Below are 19853 nucleotides of genomic sequence, written 5' to 3'. Positions count from 1 at the left end.
GAAGTTGTCGGCCGCTCTCGCACGTTAGGATGGGCGCAAGGCACCTGCAGCTCGCGTTGTCCCTTTTCGATGAGCTGCTAGAAGCGACTCCAACAAACGGAGTACCAGCACTACGGATATAATTCCTTCTCATGCGTACACGAAGCGAGCTTTGTGGGAATATTAAGGCGAAAGCATTAGGTGTTTATGTTGTCGGGTGACCTTGGCGAAACTGCGCCGTGAGGAAAAATGGCCGACACCGCAAAAAGTAAAAAGACGTCAAAAAAAAAAAAGCTTGAATGAAGGTCACATTTCTCAGGGAGGTTCCTGTAAACGAATTAAATTAGTTACTTTCGGGAAAAAAATTTGGTACACTTCGGCCTGGGTGGGAATAGAACTCGGGCCTTAGGGGTGTGAGACGCGCATATGCATCCATGAATTCACGGCTGCTCCGCGGTTGTCTTACTAAAGGTGTGCTTAGTGCGTGCGTGATTGCACACGCCACGTCGCAGCCATCTCGCTGTTTTCGAACAATATGCAGGACCCTGTGTATTTTATATATATATATATATATATATATATATATATATATATATATATATATATATATATATATATATAGTGAAGTAAAGTGAACACTCGCCAATGGAAATACATGTATACATGTATTGGAAAATAAAACTTGACGTGTCGAGTCCCGTACGGCACCCTTGTTCACAATGAAAGCAAACGCGGTGGCTCTTGTTTAAGTATGAGATAGATGGCTTAGTGCGCGTGTGTAGAAGGCTGGCAGATTCCCACGTGTCTTGTTTATCGCATGTTGCGTCGTCTGCATGTGCAGCGATTCAAGTATTAGTCGTGCAGGCAGTTTCTTCTCTGTGTCTATAATGGATGCCGATTCCCAGTCTATGCAGTGACCTGTGTTCTCGTGGTGTTCTGATAAAGCGTTTGAAGATGAGTTGCCCTTGGCGACATCGTAGTGATGCTGCATGTTTTATACGTTTTTTGAAGTTACCGCTCTCGCCGACATACGTTGCGTCACAATCTGCGCACGCTATTTTATACACAACACCGAGGTACCTCGATCGTTCCAAGGGGTCTTTTTACGCGGATCATTTTACCACGTAACTTGCGTGACGGGACATGCGCAGCCCAAACGCCATACTCATTGAAAACTCTTGCCAAAGTCTCGCTTACCCCGCTCGCATACGGAGTGGCTCCGCGTTTACATGTCTTTATATATATATATATATATATATATATATATATATATATATATATACAGGGCGTTCAAAATTAAGCTTTACAGAATTTTTAAAAGTCTCCTGTGGCAGGTAGCAGAATTCTTATCGTTGAGCTTTGTTATTCGAAGAGGCGAACATTCGCAGCACGGAAAATGGAAACACATATTCAACTAATGTACAGAAATTGAACTTCTTAGTTAATTACTTTACGCCACATATTCGTACATATTGCTACTGATCGGTGCCGCAGTGCCGGACGTATGCTACCGAGCACGGTGTCAGCATTCACACGTATACCCCGCAGGACAAGAAGCTGCGTGAAGCTTGGATCGCGAAACATAGAAACGGCAAGCAGCCATCGGCTACAACTCAGGTACGCAGCAAGAACTTCTGCGAGAAAGATTTCTGCTACGGCGTTGGGGCTGCGATGCGCGGCGAGCAGCAGAAAGCGCGCTGCCCGGTTAATGTAATGAATATTTGGTCTATGAACTTGTTGATGCTAGACATCGGCCAGTTCACCAGAATGGAAAGGGAACGGTAAGACGCGATTAAAAAAAGACATGGCATATGCTCATGTTTGTGTATGCACCAAACAATGAATGTACTGGAATAACAAGAAAAGCAGCGGGAAATTCCTAGCTGAGAAGGCCGGTAAACATAAAGTGCGATGCAACTTGAGAAATATCGATATTGAAACGTCCAAGAATTTAGAAGGAAAAAAATGATTGAATCGATGCGATGGCACATCACGAGTACGTCGCCGTATAGCGTCGAATCCCTAGTTATAAAATATATATATTTTGAACAGCTCTGATAACGTCCACGCAACAATGGTTGCTTGTGTATGGTCAAATGCTCATACGCTGCGGCCTAATAGCTCACGGCACGGTGCGAAAACGTGTTCGCAGCGAAAGCGAAACTTTCTGCGTGGACATGCATGACGACGCGCAATCGGTCGCTGCGAACCCGTGCGATCGCATTCTGTTATGCTTCATTTGGTTATACAGACAGCCTGCTATAAGCACATATTTCGCATAGTTCGCTCTCAGCGAATGCCTACCTTTCACTCAAGAAGCCGGTTCGGGGGACTCCAGCGCGGCGACTGCGCGCTGTGGGCGTTAACTGTACGTATTCGGTAAAGAGACAGCGTCTGCAAACCATTGTGTGCTTTCTGTTTGCCCAAGATTATTATTTTGACAGCAAAAAAAAACTTCCATCGTTTCGAGAGGACTTACAGAAATGTCCAGGAGGGCTCCCGCGTGGTGTTTTTATTGAGCACCGACAGCCTAACTTATGAGGAGTGCGCCGCGTTATCCCTCATACAACGCAAGCTAGGCGCTTCCGACAGATGGTGAAATCTCAACTCCTCGCTCCCAATAAATAAAAATTCATTGGTGGTATACGGAAGTGCACATGTGGGAGGTATAGTTACAAAGTAAGTGTCGGACACCATTTATTCTCCTATGAGAAAAGAAGATAGTTTATAGTCTTAGTAGAAAAGTTCTTTTCGCGGAATTGTCAAACAGAAAAATGTATATCAAAGCATGGTGTCATAACCCGAAGTCGTCAGAAGAGGCGTAGCTGGTACACCAAAAGATATACGTGCCAGACTCTCAGTCATTTCAATTACCAGTAAGCAATAGCAATATGGTATATATATATATATATATATATATATATAAAGCTCATCAGGCGCGCGCAGGCTTAAGTTTAAAGATATTAATAATTCTAATGGATTAGAAATCGTATTATGGGACGATGAGGTGAATGAGGGCGCATTGAGAGGGAAACGGTCCCTGCGAACAAATATCAACTGTAAATTAATTTAATGGGCGCTATCAACGACCGAAAATGACCGCCGGTGATTCTGCCTAAAATATCGATGTAAAAGCAGAACCACGTTATAAATGAGACCCGAATAACGATGCAGAGAAAATGCCCACATAGGCTTTCTCGTCACACAATGACACGTCGGTCATAAATACATTATTGATTCCCAAATGCGATAGATGATATTGTAACAGGCTCCATAAATATTGAGTGAACATAAGATTAGCATTGGTAGGACATATATTATCAAATTGAATCTCGATATTAGCTATACGGTTTTTGCGCGCGAATAATATGGCGCATCTTAACATGCAATAGCTCTAGGAGCACTTGCACAAAGAGAACTATAATCGGCAGCATAGTTCATAAATATAGGAGACATTTCACTAAGAAATACAGTGCTTTAAAATGGGATTGTGATGATGTTGCAGAAAGCAAGTAGACGCGACCTGGGCGTATGCAGAATGTCCATTTGTGCGCATTCTACGAGAGCGTCGGTATAGTTGGCGTCGATGCGCCTTGGCGGAGTGCTGTCACGGTGCTGTCACAGCCCTATATATATACCTGGCCGTGGAGTCGCATCCGTTTGGGCCAGCAGGTACCTTAACTGCTGCGCACTGTTTCGTTGCGGACTTGAAGGCCCATGAACAAACATGTCTAAGGAAAGAGCACAGGCGTCGCCACGTTCGTGAAGGCTCAGGTGTCGGCGCTGCATGTCCCTCCTTGCGCCGGGGTCTCGCTGTACGTCGGTGTGCACGGGAGCTCCCACGCTGCAGCCGTCGGAATAAGCGGACCGTACGCTGTGTTCGCGACGGACCCGTAGTTGTAGCCGAGGTCTTCCTGGGCCACTCCCGTGTCGGAGGAATGAATGCCGCATCCTGAAGCGCAAGGTGCATCGCCTCATGCTGCGGTCCAGCTGCGTGAAGGACGGGGGACCTTCTCTACGGCGCAACAGCTTCGTGCGAGGCCCAGCGTCGCCTCCGCGGGAAGCCCTCGTCGCCATCTGGGGTGACGTGACGCGCCGACGTTACGCGCGGTGCTGAGACGTCACACTGGCCGCCAACATGTTATTGTTCTTGTTGTTGTTGCTGTTGTTATTGTAGGGTTGTTGTCTCGACCTTATTATTCGTTTACTTTCAACGCACGGGGCCCGCGTTGTTGTTGTTGCGTCCAAACATGGCCCGTACCTACAGGGGGGATTTTGCTTTTAACAGATAGCGCATTACCTGTGGGGTTGGCACCGAGTGTGTCCCACACCTGAGAATCTTGTGGGCAGAAGAGTTCCCGCCTTGTCAGATGAACGTGGGAGAGGTTCTCGTGATGGCTCTGAGACGACTCGCGGCTTTCTACATTTCGTTGGTGTGGTTGCCATTGCAAGTGGAGACTTGAACTGAAAAGCTGCGGCTTCCATGCTGAGAACACAGGTGATTCCCAGTACCCCCATTTAAAGTGTTATTGTTTCAATAAGAGAAATGAGACACTGTTGTGCTAAATAGAATTGCGAGATGAGACGGCTTGAGCAAGTGGAAAATTTATATTTACATAATATACAAGAGCGTCGTTGTAGCCGGCGCGAGAGCGGCATTGCACTGCGCCGTCCTAGGGTTTGCGCCGTGTAACGCGTCTCCGTTGAAACGCATGTGGCTCGGGCGAGGCCACGCATCTGGGGTCCGGTTGGTTGCGGTTTTGGGTGCCCGCTTCACGAGTCCCTGGATCCCGCATCGTCAGAGGGCAGCCGGCACCGTCACGATCGTCATGACGTAGTTGTTGCCGCAGGAAGGCCTGTGCCCTGGTACCGTGGTTTTTCACAGTACACTGTACTAACACGGCTCTGCTCAGGAAGGGAGAGCAAAACTAGGCCGCAGTCGGGGCCGTTGGGTGAACTCCGTGGCGCCGACATGAAAGAAGGGAAGTTTTCACGGGTTGCAAATGACGTAGTCGCACCAAGTGTGTCCTGGCCATGTCTTCCGGCGTCCGCAAGACCGGCTGTCGACCAGCGCTTTCTGGCGTACGGTAAACGCCTCCTTTCCTGCTAGATGAGGATTTTATTCGTGCGATTATAGATTCATTTCGATAGGTTGGACGTGAGGTCGGATCCTCCTCAGATGCGAGAATCCAAACATGAGGTAGTGGGCCAAGTATGCGCAACGTATAAAAAGAATGGGAGCAAGACCCCGAGCCAAAGGTGTTCTGGTGCTTGTACTTCTTCAGATGGTTTGAAGGCACGCACTGGCAGGCTGGCACGGCGCACGTGACAAGCTCGCACGGCGTCCCATCTTCTTTTTCATGCAGTGGTAACAGTGCTGGTGGCTACTTTGGCGCTTTTTCTGAAATGATTGGAAACTCGGTGCAGATTCCTGATACCTACTTCCTGCGACCGTTCTATTTGGCAGCACGAATGCTACCATTGTTGCTAGGCGGGGTGTGTATTTGCGTAGTACAAGGCATAAAGTAACGCACGAAACAAGGGACAAACTGCAAGCATTGCTTGCACATGGTGACGTATAAGTAATGCATATCTCATTTGGCCACAGCGTCCACACAAGCGTGAGGCAAATATAATTGAACGAATTTAAACTTAAGGCTGCTTACTTTGATATAATAAAAGTGCACCGTTCTTACTCGCTTGCCTCGACGTATTACTATGTGTCGATGAAATAAAGAAATATCGGCAGAGCCAACGTTGGATTTATATCTCTGCAAGCAACAGCTTGCGCATTACGGCAAGAGTCGTGCGGCAGATTTCAGTGAAGAAGGCGTCCGTCAGCCACTGTGAAGGACCTTGCAGAAAAAGCGGAACTTTTATTCAGCCTTAAAACGTGTTCAATCACAAGACACGGCGTGCTTGACCTTGTTCAGTGAGGCACGCGCAATGAGGCGCACTGCGAATTACAATGAGAGACGCGGATCGAATTTTGGGGGGGCGAGCGCGTCACATAGAAGAAGAAGCGCTCATTTTCTGTCATCATCATCAGCATCTGTCAGGAATTTGTTGCTATCCGACACCCCTAACATACTAAGCGTCTCAAGCGCTGGGGAAATTCGTAAGGGTGATTTATTCTCTTTACGAGGCATGCGTCCGTGGTCGAATGGTGAGAATATTGTGCTTCTGTGCTGGTGTCCCTGGTCCGAAACGGACCCTCGGAGCGTTGAAATAGTGGCGCTCTCAAATGGTTGTTTTTGTATTTCACGGGCTTTCTTTAAAGGCAATTGCAAGAAGCTCCATCAATGGTACTTAGTTGCAAACACTACGGTCGTCCATTTTTAAATGTGATCTACGACTTTCGTATTGGCGCTTTCCTGGTGAAGACAATATTTAAAAAGTTAAGCAATTAGTTTATACTAATTAATTGACTTTGCAAATCGAAAAAAAAATACCGCAGATTAGGACATGCGATCCTCAACACCAATGAGTTGGTTTGGGCCTCCTAGCACACTCTGTCGTTAGATGTGACTCTTGATGAAGGCCGGACCCCGGCCGAAATGTCGAAAAGGGAATGTTTTTGTGTTTCTCCGTGCGCATGCCCTTCTTTTCATTTATTAAACAACGGATGCGAAGAAATACTTCCTTCACACACACACACACACACACACACACACACACACACACACACACATATATATATATATATATATATATATTATATATATATATATATATGTATGTCCCAGCTATGATGCAGCACGATTTTAGAAAAGATGAACGGCGTTACGCGAAGCCAACTTAGTACGTATTGTTTCTGGTACAGTGGAGTAGCCGCCAGTACTTTTTCGTTACTGAGATTTAATTCATTAATTATAAATAATTATCTAACTCGAGGAGCACAGTCCTAATTATGAAAGTGTCAATGAGAAAGTTGCAGAGCAACATGAAAAACTCCCGATACAGCTTTCCGTTACTCAATACGTGCTACATAAATGTGTTTTTCCGAGTGTGAAATGAGCCCGCGAATGCACGCAGAATTGCTGCACGACTGGCCGCTCGAGGCACTTTGCGTGTATTCGCGGGCTTCTTTCAAGCTCGGAAAAACACTTACGGGCACAAAACGAGTACGTCGCCTTTTCCTAGGAATGTTCACCCACAGTATAACATTGGGCGACGCAAGGCTCACGCGCGGGCTATTTTAAAGACAGTCGCAGATAGCCCAAGCTTGGCAGCATTCGTAGATGCGGCCCAATATGGACAGACCAGCAACTTTGTTTCGCCAGTAGTTGATACGAACGGTACACTCATCAACGTGGCTTCTGTCCGTCATATCTCCATCGATGTAGCAGAACAAATAGCCATAGCTTTGGCAGGGAGGGACCCTGTGCGTCCCAATATATACACAGACTCTCGTGCGGCCGTACGTGCCTTTGCATCGGGTTCCATCTCCCGAGAGGCTGCGGCCATCCTCAGAAAAAGGGTGGTTACTGGTTTTCACTCCATTACGTGGTTTCCAGCCCACATGGGTTATAACTTAAGAGGAGCGCGCCGCGTTATCCCTCATACAACGCAAGCTAGGCGCTTCCGACAGATGGTGAAATCTCAACTCCTCGCTCCCAAAAAAATAAAAATTTATTGGTGGTATACGGAAGTGCACATGTAGGAGGTAGAGTTCCAAATTAAGGTCGGACACCATTGATACTCCAATCAGAAAAGAAGATAGTTGATAGTCTTATTAGAAAAGTGCATTTCGCGGAATTGTCAAACAGAGAAATGTTGTATATCAAACCATGGTGTCATAACCCGAAGTCGTCAGAAGAAACGTAGCTGGTACACCAAAAGATATACGTGCCAGACTCTCAGTCATTTAAATTAACAGTAAACAATTGCAATATGGCATATATATAAAGCTCATCAGACTTAACTTGAAATATATTAATGATTATAATGAATTAGAAATCGTATTATGGGACGATGAGGTGAATGAGGGCGCACTGAGATGGAATCAGTGCCTGTGATAAAATATCAACTGTAAATGAATTTATTAAATACGACCAGAATAACGATGCAGAGAAAATGTCCACACCAGCTTTCACGTCACATGTGCACATGACGCGTCGGTCCGAATTGATTCCCAAATGCGATAAATGACATTGTAACAGGCTGCCTAAATCTTCAGTTGACACGAGGTTAGCATTGGTAGGAAATATATCATCAAATTGAATCTCGATAGTAGCTGTACGGTTTTTGCGCGGGAATAATCTGGCGCATCTTAACATGCAATAGCTCTAGGAGCACTTGCACAAAGAGAACTATAATCGGCAGCATAGTTCATAAATATAGGAGACATTTCACTAAGAAATACAGTGCTTTAAAATGGGATTGTGATGATGTTGCAGAAAGCAAGTAGAGGCGACCTGGGCGTATGCAGAATGTCCATTTATGCGCATTCTACGAGAGCGTCGGTATAGTTGGCGTCGATGCGCCTTGGCGGAATGCTGTCACGGTGCTGTCACAGCCCTATATATATACCTGGCCGTGGAGTCGCATCCATTGGGCAGCAGGTACCTTAACTGCTGCGCACTGTTTCGTTGCGGAAGCTTGTTTTAGCTCATCAAAAAAAGAAGTCGTGAGCACGTCGCCGTGGCAGATCGCTGGACAGCTGAACTTCTACGCCATATATAGCAGAGATAACGTGAGAGATCGATGACGCTGAACATTATTTTGTGTTCACGCAGCTAAAAAGCAGAGTTCGTAGTTAATATTACTGCAAATAACTAAAAATAATAACTTAGTACTATCTGTCATAAACTAAAAGCACTGATTCACCCTCTGCAGCGATTCGCTGGAACTTAAGACCTTTCGGGGCCAACCAAAAAGTGTTCTGCGCAAGCATGATGTCGCTGTTGTTGATGTAAAGGGCCGACCGTCACGGCGGCACGACAATTTGTTACGACGGGTTGTGCAAAAAAGGACTGCCGTCAGTCGAATGTGAAAATGTATACACAAATAAAATTGCAAATAAAAATTGCTATATTTGGCTACGAAATATATTGCACTTTTTTTCTGTTTGGATACATTGGGCTACAACTTCTCTAGCTTTTTGGCTACGCCGCCTCCTCGGACCTGGCAACACTGGGGGATTGGCCACATTAGGTTTGGCTCGCCGTGCCTTAAGGGTGGTGACGGCTTCGCGCTTCCGACATTGGTTGTCGCGACTGTGTTCGCGCAAAAAAAATAGTAAATTTTTTCCCGAAAGTCTTTTTCCCTAAATACGTACAGTTTATTTCCAACATTACGAAAATGATATATAACACGGTAATCATTCAAGCCCAATAAAAACATGGGAAGTACTCGTACATAGATTTCTACATTTACAATTCCGTATGCATTCTTTGAGAAAGCGTGTTGCAGCTTTTCATTTTCGCCACATCAGACTTTGTGAGCAACCGCTCCTACAAAGTAAATGGTACAAGTAAGAGCGAATCTTTGAAGTGAGAGGAAAATGGATGTAAGAACGGCATGGTGCAAAACAGTGCTCACTACACAACTCGGAGAAAGAGGAACCGACAGTACAAGATAGCTAATTTCGGCTAGTTGAGTGATTGTCGACATTCTGAACAAACAGCGTAGACAAAAAGACCAATTGGAAGGACGACAACACAGGCGCTCACTATTGACTTGTCCGAGGGAAGAAAATATCTACACTAAAGGCGGGCAAACAAAAAACTAACGTCACAAAAATAAATAAAGAAAGCACACTAAAATTTGCAAGTTATTATATAGGCACCAAGGGAAGCCAGAGCTACGGCCGTAAACTATTATAAACTACATCTATCCCGAGGGCAAACAGAAGGCACTTCAAGATAAAGTCAAGAAAAATAGGAAAAACCAAAAAAGGCAGTACAGGATTAAGGATCACAATAACTAGAAGATAACAACAACAACAATTCGGGTCGTTGTGGCGCATTTCATGATAGCGAAGCAAATTGACTATTTGGCGCCGCCATAGAAAAGAATGTAGTTCATTTTTACCGACAAAAATTAACTAGATCTGAGTAGGTACCTGGAAAATACGTGACGTCAGGTCGATCTGTTGCGCAATCCTCAAGGTGGAGTCTTCACCAGTTTTTCGCTTTTGCGTCTTTTTGTGGCATTATGCAGGGTCGTCTAACTGCAAAAAGTCTCCTTTTTTGTATTTTAGAAGCGTAATTTAGCGATACCGCTTAACTACCTAGCGTGCAAATAAATTATGACTCTTTAGAATATGCCTGTCGCTAAATCTACATAGCGATATGTAAGTATAATCCCCACTATGAGTAATGGTCATTTTATATTTGCAGCAACAATCTTCGCAAAATTCCTATATACCATTTCCATACAACCACAATACGGTCAAATGTGCGTTCAAGAAGGTTATTAAAAGAATGTATTACGCATAAATTATTCCCCACTTGTGGTTCGATGTTACCTTTCTTTACGAAAACTTCATTGCTGCTTACCATGACGGCCTAAAGATTGGTGTGAATACTAGGGCTACTGTGGCAGACGCAGTAGAAGTGACTATAGTTTTTCATCGAAAAGCAAACCATATTTTTATGGCACCTCATATTTCTGCTAGGCCACAGCACTCGGGCGATTGCCCCATGCTACGCTTTTTGCCTATATTCCGAGGCGCTTCATCTCCATAGTCTCACGGTTATTTTTCGTTATTTTTTTTTTACTTGTGCTTATTCGAGGGTGCCTTTCGCGTACGTCTCACCAATTTACAGCGCACTCTGCGTACAGTCCATGTTTATTCGCTAAAGCTTTTTCTCTGTTTGCTTTTAACAGATAGCGCCTTACCTGTGGGGTTGGCACCGAGTGTGTCCTACACCTGAGAATCTTGTGGGAAGAAGACTTCCCTCCTTGTCAGGATGAACGTGGGAGAGCTTCTCGTGATGGCTTCTGAGACGACTCGCGGCTTTCTACATTTAGATGGCGTAGTTGCCATTGTAATTGGAGGACTTGAGCTGAGAAGCTGCGGCTTCCATGCTGAGAACACAGGTGATTCCCAATCACCGCCATTTAAAGTGTTATTGTTTCAATAAGAGAAATGAGACAGTGTTGTGCTAAATAGAATTGCGAGACGAGGCGGCTTGAGCAAGTGAAAAATATATATTTACATAATATACAAGAGCGTCGGTGTAGCCGGCGTGATAGCACCATTGCACTGCACCGTCCTAGGGTTTGCGCCGTGCAATGCGTCGCCGTAGAACCGCATGTGGCTCGGGCATGGCCACGCAACTGGGGTCCGGTTGGTGACGGTTTTGGGTGCCCGCTTCACGAGTCCCTGGATCCCGCATCGTCAGAGGGCGCCGGCACCGTCCCGATCGTCATGATGTAGTTGTTGCCGCAGGAAGGCCTGTGCCCTGGTACCGTAGAATATGCCGGTCTGCACGGGAGCTCCGAGGCCGCAGTCGTTCAACTCCGGGGCAGAACGGAGTTTTCGTTGCAAATGCGTAGTCGCACCCGAAGGTGTCCTGGGCTGCTTCCGGCGTCCGGAGGACTGGCCGTCCTGACCAGTGGCGTACGGTACCAACGCCTCCTGCGCCAGGCCTGCTGCGGGCGGAAGGACGTGGACACGACTCTTCACCTGTCTGGTGAAGGGCGAGGTCACCCGATGCGTCAGCATGACGACCTTGCCGTGTGCCGGGCTCTCTTGAGGCAAGCCGATGCGCATACGTTCCACGTCAATCTGCGACGCCGGGTTGAAGACGCTGTCGTGTTCTTCGCCTTCTGTTTCTTCGTCGGCTTTGAAGGCACGCACTGGCAGGCTGGCACGGCGCACGTGACAAGCTCGCACGGCGTCGCATCTTCTTTTTCATGCAGTGGTAACAGTGCTGGTGGCTACTTTGGCGCTTTTTCTGAAATGATTGGAAGCTCGGTGCAGATTCCTGATACTTAATTCCCGCGACCGTTCTAATTGGCAGCACGAATGCTACCATTGTTGCTATGCGGGGTGTGTAGTTACGTAGTACAAGGCATAAGGTAACGCACGAAACAACGCACAAACTACAAGCATTGCTTGCACACGGTGACGTACAAGTAATGCATATATAATTTGGCCACAGCGTTGACACAAGTGTGAGGCAAACATATTTGAATGAATTTAAAGTTAAGGCTGTTTACTTTAATATAATAAAAGAGCACCTTTCTTGCTCGCTTGCCTCGAATTAATACTATGTGTCCATGAAATAAAGAAATATCGGCAGAGCCAACCTTGGATTTATATCCTGCAAGCAACAGCTTGCGAATTACGGCAAGAGTAGTGCGGCAGGTTTCAGCGAAGAAGGCGTCCGTCAGCAGCTGTGACAGACCTTGCAGAGATAGCGTAACTTTTATTCAGCATTAAAACGTGTCGAATCACAAGACACGGCGTGCATGACCTTGTACAATGGGGCACGCACAATGAGGCGCACTGCGAATTACAATGAGATACGCGGAGCGAAATTTGGGGGGGGGGGGGGGGGGCGAGCGCGTCCCGCAACCTTTCTTTGTCAGATACAAGAAGAAGCGCTCATTTTTTGTCATCATCAGCATCAGCAGCATCTGTCAGGTATTTGTTGCTATCCGACACACCAAACGTTCCGAGGGTCTCGATCGCTGGGGAAATTTTAAGGGTGTTTTATTCGCTTTTCTAGGCATACATGTGTCCGTGGTCGAATGGTGAGAATATCGTGCTTCTGTGCTGGTGTGTCTTTGGTTCGAAACGGACCATCGGAGCGCTGAAATAGTGGTGCTATCACGTGGTTGTTTTTGTATTTCGCAGGCTTTCTTTAAAGGCAATTACAAGAAGCTCCATCACTGGTACTTAGTTGCAAACACTACAGTCGCCTATTTATACTGTGATCTACAACTTTCATATTGGCGCTTTCTTGGTGACGACCAAATTAAAAAGCCCCCCCCCCTCCCCCCCACTTTCTGGGTATTTATGTTTACAACTAGAACTAACCCTGGGAGCTAGTGTTAGCCAGCTCCACCACTCACAAACCATAGGGCGGATGTGGAACATCCTTTCTGCCGCAGGCGTCACGAGCACGTGATCTTTTTGGGTGATGGCAACTGGTCAAGAAACCGACATATGCTACATGAAGGCATCATTGTTGCCCGATTCGAGCCCTCGTTATGTAGTGAACGAGAAGAAAAGGAACCGAGGGGCCCGATATTTATTAAGCATATCATAATGAGCCAACAAACAATAACACCAAGGACAACATAGGGGAAAATTACTTGTACTTAATAATTGAATTAACACGCCTGCTTTCTCTTCACACGAGGAAGCATCAGTCGCTATAACATTCATTGGGAAATGGGCCAAATAGTCTTGAAAAAGAGCATTCAAATATGTCGGTGGCAGTAGTTTTGGGTTATTGGGGAAAATGTCCGCAAATTCTATTTTAAGGGACAATGTGGACCTATCAAACGGAATGATTTCCTTAATGCGAACATTTAAAGGTGCTAATTGTGTCTGCTCAAATACAACCTGTGGTGTATGTAACCGGGGCCACGTGTTCTCAAAAAATAAATTTGGTTCACTAATAAATATATATTCTGTACTTCTAAGAGGAGATCATAAGTCCTTAAGTAGGTGTGAACCGCAAGCATGCGGAATTTCATGTAAAGAGAAGGTAATCTTGCTTCCTGGTATAACACGTTAATAGCAACGAATTTAGGCAGACCTAAGCATAATCGAAGAGCTTCTCTTTCTAAAAAAAAAGAAGTGGTCTTATTTTATATTTGCACTTCCGGAAAACAAAACACAGCCAAATTCTAGAATCGGTCGCACATACATACGGTAGATCATAATTAATGTGTCACTTCGCATACCAGAACGCCGGTTACTGATTCTACGTAATAAACCTACAGGTCATGTCCCTTTCGTTGCAATATTTTCTACGTGAGAACGCCAGTTAAATTTTTCATCATATGTGATACCCAGGTACCTAAGCGACTCTACCTGTGGGATGGTTCTCTGATCATATACTAATGATAATGTATCCGTCCGGAAAGCGGAAAGACAAGGACTGCACTTTTGTTTACGTTTAGTGACAGGTGAAGGTTGTGAAGCCACTTCTCTAGAATACATAGGTATGTTTGCAAGGACATGTAAAGAGAATTTATGTCGCTTGCTGTCGCGACAAATGCGATGTCGTCTGCAATAGACATAGAGATGAACTTCCCGGCGCAGTGGAATTGACTCATCAAAAGGTTAAATAGTACAGGAGACAGAACAGCCCTCTGGGGCACCTCTCTTGTCTGATCGAACTTTGTTGAAGAAAATCCGTTTTGAAAACAATAAAATTTTCTGTTTCTTAGAAATGCAAAATCCATGTTGTATATATTTCGGAAAATTGTAGGACTGTAATCTGTCCAGTAGTAGTGGGTACTTGACAATGTCATAAGCTTTCGCCACGTCAAGAGTCACTAAAGCACTCAATTCTTTTATATGCCGAGCAAGTTGAATACGGCTTTCCAAGTCTACTTGCGCGCACCAAATAGAGAGACCAGGTCGGAAATCCTATTTGACTTGGGCTCAGTAACGAATTTTATATATATGATCCATCATGCGATCATATAAAACTCTTTCAATGAGTTTTACCATATTTGACGTTAGAGAAATAGGCCGAATATTGTCAAGATTGTAGCCAGCTCCTTGTTTTTTAAGTAGCGGAATTATTTTGGCTGTCCTCCATTCTTCAGGAATCCAAGAATTTTTTAGAGAATAATTTACTGTGTTCAGAAGTTCCTCAGGAGACATTGCAAACAAAATTTTTAGCATGGCATTGGAAATGCCATCAGGACCTGGGGCTGAGGCAGGCAAAGATCTAACGATATTGGAAAGCTCTGGCATTGTGACTTCCACAAAGTCATCCGTGATAGGAGGTCTTAATGGCCTATTTGGCAAACATGATGTTAAGCGGTGTGCTAAGCCATTTGCTATGAATTCTAATAAAGCAGACATCTAGCGTTGTGGAAGAATTACCGACGAATATTCACTGGTGTTGGTATAAACTTCTATACCGAAGGAATCTGAATAGAGCTTTTTCTTGGCTCGCCGTGCGTGAAGGGTGGTGATGGCTTCGCGTTTTCGTCATTGGTTGTCGCGACTGTGTTCGCGCAAAAAATCGTAAATTTTTTCCCGAAAGTCTTTTTCCTAAATACGTACAGTTTATTTCCAACATTACGAGAATGATATATAACACCGGTAATAATTCAAGCACAATAAAAACATGGGAAGTACTCGTACAGATTTCTATATTCACAATTCTGCATGCATTCTTTAAGAAAGCGTGTTGCAGCTTTTAATTTTCCCACATCAGACTTTGTGAGCAACAGCTCCTACAAAGTAAATGGTACAAGTAAGAGCGAATCTTTGAAGTGAGAGGAAAATGTATGTGAGAATGGTATGGTGTAAAACAGTGCTCACTACACAACTCAGAGAAAGAGGAACCGACACTAGAGCACTGCACGGACTCGGGCTTACCCGAAAGCCCGGGCCCAGCCCGGCCCGTAGGCCGGGCCGGGCCGGGTAGAGCAGTTTTTTCACGGGCTCGGGCTGGGCTCGGGCACGGAATGTGCTTTTTGATCTGGGCCCGGGCCGGGCTCGGGTATTTTGACGCGGCCCCGGGCCGGGCTTGGACTTTCTGGCGGTGTGCATGTAACGTGCAGTGAGTTATCCTCGCGCGTCTCGACTTTGAAAAGCATGTTGCCCCTGCGCAGCTGGAAGCTAGCAGCGCTACTCCTGCGTACTTCCCTTTTCTTCTTCCGTATTATTTTTCGCTGTTTGAACGTAATGTAAAAGTCCAGAAAGACCGAAGTCGCCTCAAACCAAAGAATGCCCTTGTATTCCTTACCTAAATCAATGTAATTAATGCTTTCAGCGCGGTGCAAGTGCGTTCGCGACTTGCTTCAAAGGCGAATTGGTAAAACGATGGCTGGTAAGATAAGATAATTTGTCACGCGGCTGAAATATGGCATTGCGTCCATCCATGATTGCACGCATGTTCTCAACCAGCCGCCTAGCAGCAGTGCATTACACTTCACCATGGAGGAACGAGAAGCTTTCTTTCTCCATTTACTCCTTCCATGCACTGCGCTCACGACCGGTCGTGGCTGCGCTTCGGCTATAGTGTACTAGAATACGGTTCAGTGGGACGAGCTGCTGGGGCGGCGCAAGGAGGTTTAAAAAAAATTGCTGGAGTGGCAGCCCCGCAGTTTCTTACCAGCACAGGTGAAGCCACAGGTTGCCTATACTTCTACTTTGAAAGAGGGCCGTGGCAGCTGAAATCTGCTAGCAGCTCACGTCCTTTTGGTCAGTTATTGCAAATGCTAGGCTAATTTGAAATTAAAAGCTCGAACCTTTCGCTTAAAATATTGCCTTTGGCTGCGTATTAATATTATGATGTGCCATAAAATTTGAACATAACTTAAGACTTTCTTCTGAAACCAGTGACAGAAAGGCAGACGTCCAACGATATCTGCACGGCTAAATTATCCTCCTAAAAACAGCACGGAGTGGGAAGAAAGTGCTTCGTATATTCCCCGCCTATAAGAATAGGCTGCGAATAATGAATACATTCTTCAGGAAGCGCAGCAACAGGAAGTGGACCTGGAAAAGCCCTAATGGAGAAACAAGGAATGAAATAGATTTCATTCTCTCTGCCGATACGAGCATAGTGCAGAATGTAGAAGTGTTAGGTAAGGCAAAGTGCAGTGACCATACATTAGTGAGGTCTAGGATTTCTCTCAATTTGAAGAGAGAAAGAGTGAAATTAGTCAAGAGGAAACAGCCCAACCTAGACGCAGTAAGGGTGAAAGCAGACCAATTCAGGCTTGTGCTTGCAAACAAATATGCAGCTTTAGAACAAGAAGATGAAGATAACATAGAGGTAATGAACGAAACCGTAACTAGGCTGATCTCAGAAGCAGCAATAGAAGTGGGAGGTAAGGCACCAAGGCAACCAGTAGGGAAGCTCTCCCAAGAAACAAAGGACCTAATAAAGAAACGACAAAACATGAAAGTTTCGAAACTCAAGAGATCAGATAGAATTCGCTGAACTGTCAAAACTGATAGACAAGAAGAAAGTAGGGGATATTCGAAATTATAGCGTGAAAAAGATTGAGGAAGCCGTAAAATATGGACGCAGCATGAAATCAGTCAGAAGAAAACTTGGCATACGACAAGGCAAGATGTATGCACTGAAAGATAAGCAAGGTATCATCAGCAATTTCGATGACATAGTAAAAGCAGCGGAAGAATTTTATACTGACCTGTACAGTTCCCAAAACAGTCAAGCTACTTTCATTTGAAATAGTGATGAACCGGATACAGAAGCTCCTTCTATAACTAGCGATGAAGTTAGAAGGGCCTTGAAAGACATGACCAGGGGACGCGGCTGGAGAAGATGGAATAACAGTAGATTTAATCAAAGATGAAGGAGATATCATGCTTGAAAAGCTTGCGGCCTTTATACGAAATGCCTCACAACTTCAAGTGTACCAGAGAGCTGGAAGAACGCTAACATATACTTATCCATAAGAAGGGAGACGTTAAAGAATTGAAGAATTACAGACCCATTAGCTTGCTTTCAGTATTGTATAAAATATTCACCAAGATCATTTCCAATAGAATCAGGGCAACACTTTACTTCAGCCAACCAAGAGAACAGGCTGGCTTCAGGAAGGGATATTCTACAATGAATCATATCCATGTCATCAATCAGGTAATCGAGAAATCTGCGGACTACAATCAACCTCTCTATGGCTTTCATAGATTATGAAAAAGGCATTTGATTCAGTAGAGATACCAGCAGTCATAGAGGCATTGCGCAATCAAGGAGTACAGGAGGCGTACGTGAATATCTTGGCAAATATCTACAAGGATTCCACAGTACCTTGGTTCTCCACAAGAAAGTAGTAAGTTACCTATCAAGAAAGGGGTCAGGCAAGGAGACACAATCTCTCCAATGCTATTCACTGCATGCTTAGAATAAGTATCAAGCTCTTAGACTGGGAAGGTTAGGAGTGAGGATCGACGGGGAATATCTCAGCAACCTTCGGTTTGCAGATGACATTGTCCTATTCAGCAACAATGGAGACGAATTACAACAAATGATTGAGGACCTTAATCGAGAAAGGTAAGAATTGGGTTGAAGATGAATATAGCAGAAGACAAAGATAATCGTCAATAGCCTGGCAAGGGCAACAATTCAGGATCGCCAGTCAGCCTCTAGAGTCTGTAAAGGAGTACGTTTATCTAGGTCAATTACTCACAGGGGACCCTGATCATGAGAAAGAAATTTACAGAAGAATAAATTGGTTGGAGTGCATACGGCAGGACATTGCCAAATCCTGACCTGGGAGCCTTACCACTGTTCGTTGAAAAGAAAAGGGTACAATCATTGCATTCTACCGGTGCAACATATGGGGCAGAAACTTGGAGGTTAACAAAGAAGCTCGAGAACAAGTTAAGGACCGCACAAAGAGCGATGGAACGAAAAATCTTAGGAGTAACGTTACGAGACAGGAAGAGAGCTGTGTTGATCAGAGAACAAACGGGGCTAGACCGACATTCTAGTTGACATTAGCGGAAGAAATGGAGATGGGCAGGCCATGTAATGCGTAGGATGGATAACCGTGGACCATTAGGGCTACAGAATGGATACCAAGAGAAGGGAAGCGCAGTCGAGGTACGGCATAAAACCAGGTGGGATGATGAAGTTAGGAAATTCGGCAAGGCGCAAGTTGGAATAGGCTCGCGCAAGACAGGGGTAATTGGAGATCGCAGGGCGAGGCCTTCGTCTTGCAGTGGACATAAATATAGGCTGATGGATGATGATGATGATGATGATACTCCCCGCTATTTCCTAACGTTATTGTTTGCCTATGGTAAGATGGCGGCGGTCCGGCTTCACTTTTGAGACGGCAGCTCCACTCCAGCACTTTTTTAAACCTCCTTGGGCGGCGCATGCTTTGTAGTGAGGCGCCCGACGTGGAAAAATACTGTGGCGGCGCTGCGATAGAAGCGGATTGGGCCGCATCAAGGTCGCGCCGTTGGAAACTGCTGGCGATACTGCTCGGTAGGGTCATTCGCACTACTTCGCGCACTGGTATTTGCGTTCAGACCATTCAAATGGTGTTCATAATTGATATCTCATGTATTTATGCCTTAAAAATAATTCTTTCATTATCTTCTTTATTAATTTTTTTAATGCCACTCGGTCATCTTTTGGTCTCGGGCCGGGTTCGGGCCGGTTTCGAGCCGGGCTCGGCCGGGCTCGGGCCTAAGGCAAAGGGGTGTCGGCCGGGCCGGGCGGGTAACGTAGATTATTTTCGGGCCGGGGCGGGCCCGGGTCTCGCAATAAAACTTTGGTCGGGCTCGGGCAGGCAGTCCAACGTAAAAAATCGGCCCGTGCAGTGCTCTAACCGACACTACAAGATAGCTAATTTCGGCTACTTGATTGATTGTCGACATTCTGAACAAACAGCGCAGACATAAAGACCAATTGGAAGGACGACAACACGGGCGCTCACTATTGACTTGTTCGAGGGAAAAAATATCTACACTAAAGGCGGGCACCAAAAAAAACTGTCACAAAAATAAAGAAAGAAAGCACACTAAAATTTGCATGTTTATTATATAGGCACCAAGGGAAGCCAGAGCTACGGCCGTAAACTATTATAAACTACATCTATCCGAGGGGCAAACAGAAAGACTTCAAGATAAAAGTCAAGAAAAAAATAGAAAAAAACCAAAAAAGGCAGTACAGAGTTAAGGGATTCCACAAATAACTGAAGATAAAAACAAACACAACAATTCGGGCGTTGTGGCG

This window comes from Dermacentor silvarum, chromosome 1 (assembly GCF_013339745.2).
Source record: "Dermacentor silvarum isolate Dsil-2018 chromosome 1, BIME_Dsil_1.4, whole genome shotgun sequence".
Lineage (NCBI taxonomy): Eukaryota > Metazoa > Arthropoda > Arachnida > Ixodida > Ixodidae > Dermacentor > Dermacentor silvarum.
Note: the sequence above shows the minus strand (reverse complement) of the source record.